Source organism: Neolamprologus multifasciatus, chromosome 9 (assembly GCF_963576455.1).
Source record: "Neolamprologus multifasciatus chromosome 9, fNeoMul1.2, whole genome shotgun sequence".
In the NCBI taxonomy this organism is placed as follows: domain Eukaryota; kingdom Metazoa; phylum Chordata; class Actinopteri; order Cichliformes; family Cichlidae; genus Neolamprologus; species Neolamprologus multifasciatus.
In genome coordinates this window covers 1,780,134-1,793,339 of record NC_140447.1, presented here as the reverse complement: position 1 = coordinate 1,793,339, position 13,206 = coordinate 1,780,134, and the positions used below count along the sequence as shown (strand labels likewise).

The 13,206-nt window shown below is 37.2% G+C and overlaps 1 long non-coding RNA gene across 2 annotated transcripts; it reads left to right on the top strand.

The window, feature by feature from the left end:
- The first annotated feature begins 7,713 nt into the window (after window positions 1-7,713).
- Window positions 7,714-12,960, top strand: LOC146510755 (uncharacterized). Of its 2 annotated transcripts, XR_014876214.1 has the most exons (6): window positions 7,714-9,428; window positions 10,579-10,652; window positions 10,860-10,978; window positions 11,071-11,198; window positions 11,285-11,379; window positions 12,009-12,960. It is a non-coding gene; the product is annotated as an uncharacterized LOC146510755 (long non-coding RNA). The 2 variants fall into 2 exon arrangements; XR_014876213.1 differs by lacking the exon at window positions 7,714-9,428 and having other exon boundaries at window positions 9,487-10,652.
- Window positions 12,961-13,206: the final 246 nt, after the last annotated feature.

The following is a 13,206-nucleotide window of genomic DNA, read 5'->3' as shown; positions in this document are numbered from 1 at the left end:
TGAAGTGAGATGGAAAAATCTTTACTTCAAGAAGCAAAGATAACGTGACATTTATTTTTTTTGTCTTTTCCCAGTCCAGTTGTCAAATAACTGTGTGTCAGTGCACACTGCTTGTTTCCAAGCTGGGTTACCTGAAATGGCTGTAAGACTTTTTTGTTAATGTTTAGGCTTAAATTGTCATAATCCCTACAGCGCATGCTTATTTTCCTTCTGCCTCACAATGAGGCAACAAGCAAAAGCTTAATTACTGGTCACTAACATGCATAACCTTCCCTGTACTTCAGACTCTCATTGTTTTTCAGAACTATTCCTGTTAAGTGCAAGCTCAAGCCATCTTTTGCATCGAGGGATTTACCAGCCTAGACTCCATCTGGTTGTCAGTAACAACCTCCAGCCATTCATTGGCTCTGGGATTTTACCATTCACCCTTTCCATAGGCTCATTTTCAATAACCTTCTAACTCGGCTTCTTCTGTCCAGTGTGTGTCAGTGCTTCAAGGTTGTAGTTTCAATTATGGGGTATGTGTGTACTACGCTGAAAGAAAACCGTGTCAGAGCTAATGTCAACTTGACATGAAAGTTTAAAAAGAAAAAAGAGAAATAAAAAGACTTTTTGGTGTGTTGGAGCACTGAGAAAAGTCTGAAGCCTAAACATTTGGCTCATATGGACAACTTGTACCTAATTATTTGACTTTTTGGCCACATTTGAAATCAACATCTAAGCATTTTAAAGTATATGCAGAGAAGGAAAAGAAGAATTAGGGTTTATAACAGGTATAATCTCTGTTTATGCGAGAGTATTTTGGAAGACTGGTGTTCACTCAAACATGATTTATACATGTTACAGGAATACAGCATATGATTAGAAGATTAGGACAAAAAAAGGGAAAACTAAGAGTTGGAAATAGTTCACTAGAAAGCTGGAAAACTGAGCACTAAATCAAAAGAAAAAAATATGATTGTTTTGCAGTGGTTAAGCTGTAAAAAAAACCTAATGAACATGGCAGCATAGCCTGTGTCAGGAACAGCGTTGGGCAAGTCACTTGAAAAAGTAATTAGTAGGGATGGGTACCGGTATCCGGTGCCATGATGGCACCGGTTCTGACATAAACGGTAGTAACCAGACCGAAAAGCAGCGCACATTTCGGTGCTTTATTTCGGTGCTTTTTTTTTCCTGAGCTGTGATACACTTTAGATTCTAGCCAATCATTTTACGTTTCCGAGGATAGTAGGCGGGTCCAGGTACGTACGTTCTTTTAGAGCAGAGCTACAGATTAAAATGCCCAAGACGAAACGGTCAAAAGTCTGGCTGTACTTCACAGCAAAAGATGCAAACTCAGCAGCTGCAACAAGTGCTTTAAGCTGATACTGTGATACTGTCAAAGGAGGTAACACCTCAAATCTGATGAAACACCTGGCGACGCATAGCGTTTTGTTAAAAGCTGAGAAATGCGCCGTATTTGATAGCTTGCTGCGAGACCTCACACCGAGCACATCTACTGCAGGTGTGGTGCCTGTTATCGGACCCGGAGTTAGCAACATCCCCCAAAAACCCGAAGAGGAGAGTCCTGGCCCCTAGCCCTGCCAGTGTAGCAGAAATGATGAGGATGATGATGCAGCAGCAGCCGTTCTTCTCTGCGTGAGTAGCTTAATGTTGTTCGTGTGTAATTTACGTTGAGTAGGCTAACCACGTTATTACATTAATGCATGTAAGGTGAACTAGCAAACATCATCATAGCTACATGCGGCTGTCTTCTTGTTTGATGGCAGATACTCCCTTCACCCTGGACAAAAAGGCTAAAATGACCAAAGAAAAAGTGGAAAACAGTTAAACATGAGAGGTTTTTGGACAAAGTTTGTGTTTTTTCCATTGTTTAAGCACCTCTGGGGTGCTGGGTATAATTGGCTGTTTTTGACTACTATTTATTTTACCTCTACATCTAACTATTGACCTTGTTTTTTCATTTTGACAACCTATATTAACACAAAATCTATAATCAGAAAAAAACAACATGAGAGTAGATGAGATTAGATTTTTTACTGTAACAACAACACAAAACATGTTTAACAAATCATTTTCATAACTTGAAATGCAAATATAAACTGGTGTTTGCAAAACCTGTGCATAGGTTTTAAAGTTATTTGCAGCTATTTTCCTAAAAATGCAGCTACAGTGGATGTTTTTTAGAACCATCCAGCCATCCATCCATTCGCTTCCACTTATCCTTTTCAGGGTCGCGGGGGGCGCTGGAGCCTATCCCAGCTGTCATAGGGCGAGAGGCGGGGTACACCCTGGACTGGTTGCCAGTCTGTCGCAGGGCCAACACACAGGGACAGACAACCATTCACACTCACATTCACACCTAGTGACAATTTGGATTATCCAACTAACCTATCCCCACAAGCTGCATGTCTTTGGAGGGTGGGAGGAAGCCGGAGTACCCGGAGGGAACCCACGCAAACATGGGGAGAACATGCAAACTCCACACAGAAAGACCCCGGCCTGATGGTGGAATTGAACTCAGGACCTTCTTGCTGTGCAGCAACAGTGCTAACCACCGTGCCACCGTTTTTTAGAACCATTTCAAACTATTTACAGAACAATCAGGCGCTCTGCATCAAATAAAATGCCAAACATATTATTTGTGCCACTCAAAAAATATATTTTTTGTCTACTATAAGAAAGGAGAACATCAATACCCTGATACTTGCAGGTCTGAAAGCAGGAGGTGTATCACTCGTCCTGTTTTCCACCTCTAGTCTTTACACTGCAGTCTGCTTTTTTTATTAGTAACGGTAACGCGTTAAAATAGTAATTCGTTAGATTAGTAATTACTGAAAAAAGTTACTTTTAACGCTGTTATTGCCATCACTGGTCAGGAATATCTGGATTAACTAAAATGCTGAAAACATAGATTAGTTCAGTGGTTTAAATGAGTAAATGTTAGAAACATGTAAAGAGAAAGCACTGGCTTTGTACGTTCAGATGGTCGTTTATATTTACACCCAGAGGCCAAGCATCAGGTAAGCAAACTGTGCATACGTCTGAGCGGTATATTTGCTGCAGGTATTGAAAGCTATTCATTAGAAACTGGTCAGAGAGTCAGAACTTAGTCAGGCGGGCTGTTTTCTGATTAGCTGTGAGCTGAGAGTCCAGGATTAAGGTCTCCAGAGTGCTTTGAGCCGGTTTTCACATGTGGACGAGCAAGGAAGTAGACAGTCTCTCCTCCTTTCATCAGGGTGCATGATGACTGAACAGGGGGAATAAAGGTCTGGAGACTCTTCCAGTCACCAGATTAAATGTGGGCAAAAGTAGATTAGAACAGGCAGACAGAATTTCGGAGGGTTCTTTGGGTAAAGGAAGAGACGAGAAAATGAATGCAAGCTTGAGCTACATTAAGACAACAGGTTAATGAAGTGGATAAAAATGGCCTTAGCTACACTACTACATGAGTAGTTTAACAATCTAGCAAGGAGCAGTAGTGTAGACTGAGTTTAAGTACAGAGCTTGATTGTGGATGGGTGAGAATCTGCCAGGGACTGGGCTGAAACCAGGGCTGGACTGGGACAGAAAAATCGGCCCGGGCATTCTGACTAGAGACCGGCCCACCAGGTATTATAGGAAAAGCCATAAAGCCTTTAAATGAAAACAAACACTGTGATGTACAATCTTGTTTGTATATGTGTGATTTCGTGACCATTTGATCTCACTTCTGTGTCTCTCATCTGCCTTTCTTTTATACTGACACACGTGTTATCTTTACTCTGTTTTATCAACAGGAAGGAAATGAGCTACATAGAAATATACTCTATTATAATATAATATAAGGTTGAGTTATGCATGAGAAGATATTTAAAAATCAATATATCTACTCCCGCATAATCTTTATATAGAAAATAAACTCCCTGAGCAGTAGATATTGCTCAGAGTGTGAGCTGCCTTGCACTCTTTGCACTCTTGAAGGGCTTCTTGTCCACTGCTTTTTATTTAAACATTTATTTATATGTCTCTTGTACTGAATTTGGGTGTAATTGTGCATTGCACTGGCTCTTGCTACCTGAACTCTGTTCTGATAATCCTACAATTTTATTGGATGAATATAACAAAAATTGGAAGCAACACAGTTTTGACGAGCAGTGAATCCCTATTCCTGCCAAACACACAAACCCACCCACGCACAATGCCAATGTGGTCCAACATTGGAGGGGATGGAAACTCATTTTTCTCTGGTAAATATGAAATCTTGAATGTGTCACTCCATCTCGCTGGCCGTCTAGCACCTAGCATCTGCTAACGCTGTTTACATTACTCATGCCTGTCCTCCATGACACCAGGCAGAGTGAAATAGGGGAAGAGTATTTACATAATATTCATCTCATGTCAGTCCTCAGATAGTCAACACCAATCTGGCAATTTGCATTTCATGAGATTCGCTCACTTTTCTGGTTCCAGAAGGCCGACTATGGAGGAGCCGCGAGGTCTCAGAAGCAGGATGAGACGTAGTAAAACATTTCACGAATTAGTAATTAACTGTATAATAAAATGATGTTTTAATGAATTCATTTACAAGTTAATCTAATGTCTAAACAGAATAATTCTAAATAATCGTCTGGTATTTTAATGTGTGTGAATTCAGAATTACACATCACATTCATTTTCAAAATGGATGTGAAATTTTTTTTTCAATATTTTATTTTAATTTTTAACAAATACAGCTCAGGCGCTGAGATGATAGGACAAGAAAGAGCACAATAATAATAATCAATAGGGAAAGACAAAAGAAAAAAAGAAAGAAAACATTGAAATTAGAAACTACCAGTATCCATAATGAATTAAATGTCATGAATATGTAATAAACAGGGAAATTGCAGTGCCATTGTACGTGTTTATACAACGTGAGCTTTCTCAAGGTGAGTACAAAAAGTCCAGGATTTTGAGAAAACATTTGCTGCAGGTGTTTGCAGGTATCGAACTTTTTCCAGTTGAATGACTGATAACATGTCATCAGTGTTGGGAAGGTTACTTTTAAAATGTATTCCATTACAGATTACATGCCCCAAAATGTATTCTGTAACGTATTCCGTTACGTTACTCAATGAGAGTAATGTATTCTGAATACTTTGGATTACTTAATATATTATCATGCTGTTTACAACTACATGAATGTACTATTGCTGTGATTTATTACTGTTACTGAAGGTCCGCGGCTCTGAACCGTAGTAAAGGGACCTCTGGCTAATACGGTGGGTTCTGTGTCAGGCTCGTAGCTGAAAACTAGCTTTACTTTGTTGTCTGGGTCAACTTTGCTAGCAGAGACAGAGAGAGGCGTTGAAAGGCTGCTCCAACAGAACTTATTGTTTTTGGAGGAAAACACGAACACGGTGTACAGTCGAGTCTTAATAGTTTACTTACAGCTGGGCTCGTCAGGCTCTCTTCTTGGCTGCAGTGGTTATTATTATATTTACATGCTTCCAGCTCCCGTTTTTGCTCGATGACAGCTCGTACTTTTCCTTTTTCTCCCTCCCTCGCTCACAGACACATAACGTGTATGGCAGTCCATTCTCCCTGCAGCACGGACTACACTGCCTATGATGCTACATTCTTTAGAGCTATACCTGTAGCATTCTGCCTGTTAGCTTAGCACAACAACAACAAAAAGGCCTCTCTCACCCAGGAAACACAGAGAGAGAGAGTGTCACCCTGTAACCATGGCAACCATAACGCTGCTGCCTGGAACAACAGAACGTAGCTGTCAAATAAAACCCAAACAGTCCTGACCCGCCACAATATGAAACAGGGAAGTACCGCCGTGTAATCCATTTATTTCAACAAAGTAACTGTATTCTAAATACCACCTTTTTAAACGGTAACTGTAACGGAATACAGTTACTCATATTTTGTATTTTAAATACGTAACGGCGGTACATGTATTCCGTTACTCCCCAACACTGCATGTCATTGAGCCAGACACTGAAGAAGGGAGGAGCAGCGGACTTCCATTCCTTTAGAATAAGTCTTTTCGCAATCATCATCCTGAGGTCGATTGGCACCCGCACAGTCGCAGGGATAGTTCTGGAACGTACACAGCCAAAAACTGCAATTTCTGGATTGGGTGAGATGGAAATCCCATAAGCTTTAGAGTACCAATCAAATATTTTGGTCAATGAGGGGCAATGCCAGAAAGCGTGAGCCAATGTGCCCTCTGATGTTTTACATCTGTCACATATGGGGGAAGTTGAAGGATAAATTTTGTGGAATAATGTAGCCGATGGACAATTTTAAATTGTATTAATTGACGTCTGCTGTTAACAGAGCAGGAATGAATTTTTGATCGGCATTTGTCCCACATTGATTCTGATATTTCTATGCCCAATTCCTCCCTCCAAGCGTCTCTTATCCTCGTAGTCTGCACTTCAATGCTGTCATCAAAGAAATGTACAATTGTAGAAATCAAATGTTTGGAGTAAGGAGGGCTCAGGAACACCTTAAAAAGGTTATGTTCATGTGGAACATCTTGATAATTCTTCATATTGGATTGCATAAAATGCCTGACTTGTAGGTAACGGTAAAAATGTGAATGCGGTATATCACATTTTTGCTTAAGCTGATGAAAATGATGCAAATTTTCCATCTATATAAAGATCTTTGAATTGTGAAAATGCAATTTTAAAAGGGAAATAAATCAAACTGAATAAGGAACACAGTTCTTTTTACACTTGAAATTAATTAACTTGTATTTTTCAATTAATTACAAAATCGTGACATTTTAAATTTCTATTTTTGGGATCCTGCAGACCAGAAGTTTATCTGGAGGATATCTGAGGAACAAATCACCCTCTACAACACAGCAGTGAATGTAAACCTGCAGTTTAGCATCACAAGATTCAAGATTCTTTATTTGCCACATGCATAGTTATACAACACTCAGTGAAATGTGACCGGATACGCTCCTCGACTGTGCAAAAAAGAGAGAGAGAACTTTATATACAGTGAATGAGTCATGAATAACTATCTATGTGGGTGAATGTTCGATTAAAAACACTTAGAAATGGGTGTTGAATGAGTGTATAAGGCATGTTAACTCTTTGAGTGCTGTGGGAGAATAGAAAAGTGCCGTATAAGAATCAGTCCATTTACCAAAAAGCAAGTGAAAACACATTCTGCAAGAGAGAATCACAAATGAGCGGCGAGGAACAAAGGGAAAACTGAAGCTCTTCTTCTTCCCCTTGATTTAAACCAGCTTAAGGGTGTATTACTGCCACCCACAGGAGTGTGGAGCAAGATTCTTTTTATTAACTCCATACTTACAAATTTTAACAGTTGACCACGACAGCACATTTTTTAAGCAAGTTTAATGTAATGTAAAATTTATCTTCAGCTCCTTAAAAAATGGTTATTAATGCCGTGCTTTCCTAGACTTTGGGCCAGCATTCGAACAATTCATGCTGAACAGATTCCAGTTTATTGGAGTGTCCACACTAGTGATGGTAAATTTGATTCTTTTTACTGAATCGAGTTTTAATGAGTCACTCACCAAAGTGAATCGAGTTTTTTGAGTCATTTGGGTGGGTCGTGTGGGTGGCTGTAGATCAGGTGGCAGAGCAGGTCAGCCACTAATCAGAAGGTCGATGGTTCGATCCTCCTGGCTGCATGCCAAATATCCTTGGGCGAGATACTAACCCCATGTTTGCCTACTGGTGGTGGTCACACTGCAAATTTCTTGTAGCTTAACAAGATTTATTGTCTTAAATTTAGCCAGATTATCTTGTCCATCTTGTTTTGAACATTACAAACTAGTTTCCAGTCTCATGTGTTAGATGATTAGACTTGTTTTAAGTATATATTCCTTTTTTTTCTTATTTAGTCTGTAAATCTAAAAATGAACCATTTCACCTTTATTTCAAGCAAAAATAGCTTTTAGATAGAGTGTAAAACAAAAAATTATCTTAAAATAAGAAACATTCACCTTTTTCCTTGAAATAAGAAAGTCAATCATTGGAAGGTATATTTAGACCTGAGACGTGTCACAGATGTATTTGTTACCATGTAAAATAAGCCACTTTACTCTAACGGCATAATGTATAGCATCTTCAATCACCAAAAACTCCATATTAGCAACCTCTGATACAGGACCTAGTCCTTTCTCATTTACAAATATTGGATGCTCAGTTCCTGCTTCACTTTGACAACACTCCAGCAGCTGATTGTGGTTTACAAGAGACTTGCACACATTCTTAAAGTTTAATTTGGCTGACTATTGTTTTTAAAAAAAAACTGCGTTTAGACTCTATTTCATACACGTATGACAAATTACAGGTCCCAGGGCAATAATCTGAGAGGGAAGATGCAGCATGTAATCTTCTATCATTTTTTTAGTTTGGACACAGTTTGTAAAGACACAACTGGGGCAAAAAGTATTTTAACAATTTCAATTAAATCCAAAATAAATTTGATAAAAGAATGGCAAAATCTTGATCAATATAAGCATTTGTCCAGGGGATTGTTTTAATCTGTTGTCACTTGAAGCTAAAGTAGCATTAAATTTTTTTTTATGAATTATAGAACATTTTTTGAGACATTTTATTAAATTCGATGAATTTATATTCCAAAATCTCTTTTTCCCAAAGTCTGTTTTTGTTTCATAATGGGGTTTTTCATAATGGTGTATTTATTTGAGGTCATTTAACAACTGAATTTCTTATTCAGGCAATCAGGGTGGGACCTGAACGCTCATTGGCTGCTGCTTAAACAGGTGCTTAAAATTAAAGTGTCTCAAAATGTTTCTATTATTACAAAAAAGAATCGTAGTGAAATAAATATTTAATAAAATATTATAAAAATACACAATGTAAAATAAAAATTAAATGACACGTTTTAACACTTTGGTGTTCCATAGTCTAGTTCATATTAAAAAGTTAAATAATGTATTAGCACTAGATTAGGTTCCTGTATTCCTCGGTACAACCATCCCACATATCACACAAAAGTCTGGACTACTGCTATGAATTGTATTAATATGGCTCAAAAGAGACTTTACTGTTAAGGCAACAAAAACAAAACAAATCCCACACCTCCAACACGCCATCTTGTTTGGGGAAAAGACCTGAAAGAAGTTCTTGGCGGGCAGAGTAGTAGAGGTCAATACCAAGTTTGAAGGGGTGGTTTATACCAAGTCTGCATTTAACTTGTGTAGTAATGTAATTGTAAAGACGACTACAACAGTCATAGTAATTGATGGGTTATTTGTTAAAATTAGTTTTTCGAATGCAGGTTCATTATGCATGTTATGTTCACGTTTTACAAGCTTTACACAGACGAAAATGTGTAACCCTACCTCCCCCCTGGCTGCCCTCAAGTGGCTCTGTCCATTACCTCACTGTTTGAATCGGAGGACACGAGGGAGCAGGTTCGGACTGGATTCTGTTGAGGTAATTAACTTTTGCTTACAAACATTTCGGGTTCTTTTAGCTTTGACTTACTGTAGTAACATCAGTCATGGTTAAATATTAAGTTTTACCGAGGCAGTATTATCAGTTCACTACCAATGGGTAGTTAGCCAAAACTGCCAGCCAGCTAGCTAGCTTAGTTCATTCAGTATGCTGAATTGTTAGCATGCAGTGATAGTTTAAAATTATTAATGGTGCTAGTTAGGTAAATTTAGCTTCGTGTTCAATATACTTAACATAGCTATATGACAAAAGAACTACAGTTGATATCCGCCTTTGCAAAAGTCCGTTTTGTGTTTCCCACCCACGGAAAATAAAAAGCTGCGGTGTTTTTTTTTCCTTCTTAAGCCGCGTGCTCTCTGTCTGCACTGTGCTTGGTGTGTTTGTGTGTGCAACTTGGGAGGACCGATACTGGTTTGAGACAAATCTCGCAATCGGGCTCATAACTTTACAATGCTGTTTTTTGTTATGGAAAAAGACAGGGGTGTTGGACAGATCTATATTTAACTTAAATGAGGATTTACTTAAGTCATCAAGAGTTAACTGTTTTATGACCAAAATTACATTTAACCAACATGAGTTTATTCAAATTTTATTATTTTACTATTTTTTGCAAGTCCAGTTTGGGTAATGAAATTAAAGATAACACAAGGGAATAAAAATAATGCACATTTATGAAAGACATCTTTACCTATAGATTTACTTTAAGCCTCATTTCCGACAGATTATGATTAATCATATAAACTTGTAAGTTGGAGAAGATGTGAACTTGCTTCCAATTATTTATGTTGTAAACTATTAATATCAATCAGGTCACTTTAACCTTGCTGAACCGAGGTAACATTTTTTCTTGAATGAAGTGGCCTAATCTGAGCTGTGGTCATTTGTTGAATGATTTGACAAGCAGTTGGGCACTATTAGTTTTAGTTTGAAAACTAGTTTGGAATAGCCTTGTCATAAATTTTAAGTGAGCAATTTTATAAGACTTAACCATTGAATTAACACAGGCTCTACTTGGTCTGTCTTTTGCACCTTATCCATGTGTCTGATTGCATAGACTTTGGATCCATGGCAGGTGGTGTCTTGACTCAGTTTTTCTTTTTGACCCAAACATATGTTTTTCTTTCCTCAGGGAAAAGTTCTGACAAAAGCTACACCAGTAAATCATGGAGGGTTTGGATGATTGCAGCCTTTCGGTTCTAAATGGTAGGCCAAGCATATGCATATTTATGCAAATTAATGTCTAAATGAATTTTGTGTTGCACACACTGACAGTGATCGTACATAGAATCAGTTTTATGTTGTCAGATCAATAAAATATTTAAATTACATTTAAATGTATTTGACAAAATGACAATTTGGAATTGTTGTACAACTTTTACATTTCTGAAAGTTACTGACTTTTATTTACAGCTGCAGACATAGATGAGGTCTTGCTCCACACCCTCAGTAGGGACGATTTAAGGGACCTGCTTCCAGGGCCTGAAAATTTTATGAGGAGGAAACAGTTGTGGGCTCAAGTTCACAAAGAGGCAAGTTTTGCCACTTTTGATTTAAAAACACTTAGCACGACACATTTTGTTTAGGACTCCTGTAATATAACTATTTTTGTTTTCTTATTTAGGATGAGACTAAAGAAAAGGCGTCTCATGGACATCTCACCATGTGACCAGGGAGAAGATTATGATGCAGATTCAAGTGGTGGATCAAACATGCTTTTGCCACCAAGGAGCAGTTCTGGTGACAACAGTTGTAAGTGAAAGATTACAATTATGGCAATAATATTGAATATTGAACTGAAATTTGATTTAGTTCTTTCTTTCCTGTTCTGTTCATAGCCCTGTTCAGGACACTACCAACTTTCTTCCCATCACAAGTTGCACCACCCAAGAAGATGGGACATGCCAGTGAAGCACTGATTGATGTCCTTCAGGTCTGTGTTTCTTCATATTTGTTATCAAATAATGCCCATAAAGCCTTCACTTTAACAGTTTATTTGGCATATGGCCTTTTTATCCATGCCAAGTCCTCCAACAATGTAGTTTATATTTGGAAAAGGTGTGCAGAAATCTGAAATGGCACAAACACTGAGATAAAAAAATTTTCAATAAAAATAAAGAAAATCATAAAGAAATTAAAAACAAAATGGAAATAATTACATATTTAACTATCACAGGTGCAGTATCTTTGTCATTTCCTAAAGTGTGTAAAGACATAATCCTAACGGTGATGAGGCAGAATTTATTACATTTTTCAATGGCATGAATAAATATATATATATATATATATATATATATATATATATATATATATATATATATATATATATTTTTTATTTTTTTTTCTATACAGTATTTGTCAATCTAAAGAAAAATAACATTAATATGGTCTGTAGCGCATCTGATCTATGGTTGTCATCATTCATGTATCACCCGAAGGGTGCACCCCAAAGGGATCAATAAAGTGAAGTCTAAGTCTAATACATACTTGAACTACCCTGATAGCTTTAGAGTTTCTCCGTACATTGTACAATTTTTGTCTTTGTTTTTCTTTTGCCAACAGAAGATCCAGCGTCAGCCCCGTTCTGCTCTTTGAAGGGTCCCGCTGTCTTATTGCAGTTGGAACCACTCTCATCACCACATTTGACCACAGATGACCTTGGAGAAGGTTTGCTGTATCTTATGGCATACTACTACACCCTGCATCTCACCTATCCTAAATGTGTGGCAACGCTTCTGTCTGTCATTTAGACTGAAGTGTTAAAGGACAAAATCCATGAGCAAGACACCACAGGCTCATACAAAAAAGTCATGGCAGGCTGTAGGAATGTTTATTGAAACGTAGAGCTGTTTGAGCAAGATGTAACTTAGGTCTGTGTTGGAAGGTTTGGGCCTGATAGCTTTGAAGTTGTAATTTACACTTGAATTCTTTTTTTTTATTCTTATTAATGTAATACAAAGTACTTTTTTCTTTAAACACATCTGTTCTGCAAATTGTGTTTAAAATTGCAAATGCTCTTTTTATTACATTTTATATGTTGAGTAGCTAACTGGTTTAGCACTTCTAAAAGGAACACAAAATAACAATGTTACACTTACAATGTGTCTTTAAATTTTTGTGTACTATGATTCACTGAAATATTTGTTACTGTTTGGAGAGTTTGTTTCCAATAAAGGTCATGTACACAGTATACTTTGCCTGCTTTAATTTGGCTTTATCTTTCTTATTTTGAGAATTCTTATCAAGTGTAATTATCTTACTGCACTGGCAGATTATTTCACTGAATTTAAGAAGATTTAGACTACAATCTATTATTTTTTAACTTATTTTAAGATCTTTAAAATGATTTAATGTACTAGTTTTTAGATTATTTGCCTTGATTTGTTCCTTAGAATAAGTGTTTTATGCCTATTTTCAGATTTAATTTCTTCAACATTTTGCTTAGAACAAGTGGTTAAATCTTATTTTAGGTTTCAATTGCCATGATTGGTTGCTTGGAATAAGTGTGTAAGGCTTATTTTAAGATTTAACTATCTAATTGTTCCCTAGAATAAGTGGTTAAAGCTTATTTTAAGTTTCAATGTTCTGATTTGTTGCCTGGAATAAGTGTAAAATACTTATTTTTAGCTTTATTTAAATCTGGATATTGTTCTTATTTCAAGAAATCTTAATAAGAAAAAAACACTTACCCCACTGGCAGATAATTTCACTTGTTTTAAGCAAAACTTCACCAAAAATAAGTGTATTTATCTAGTATTAA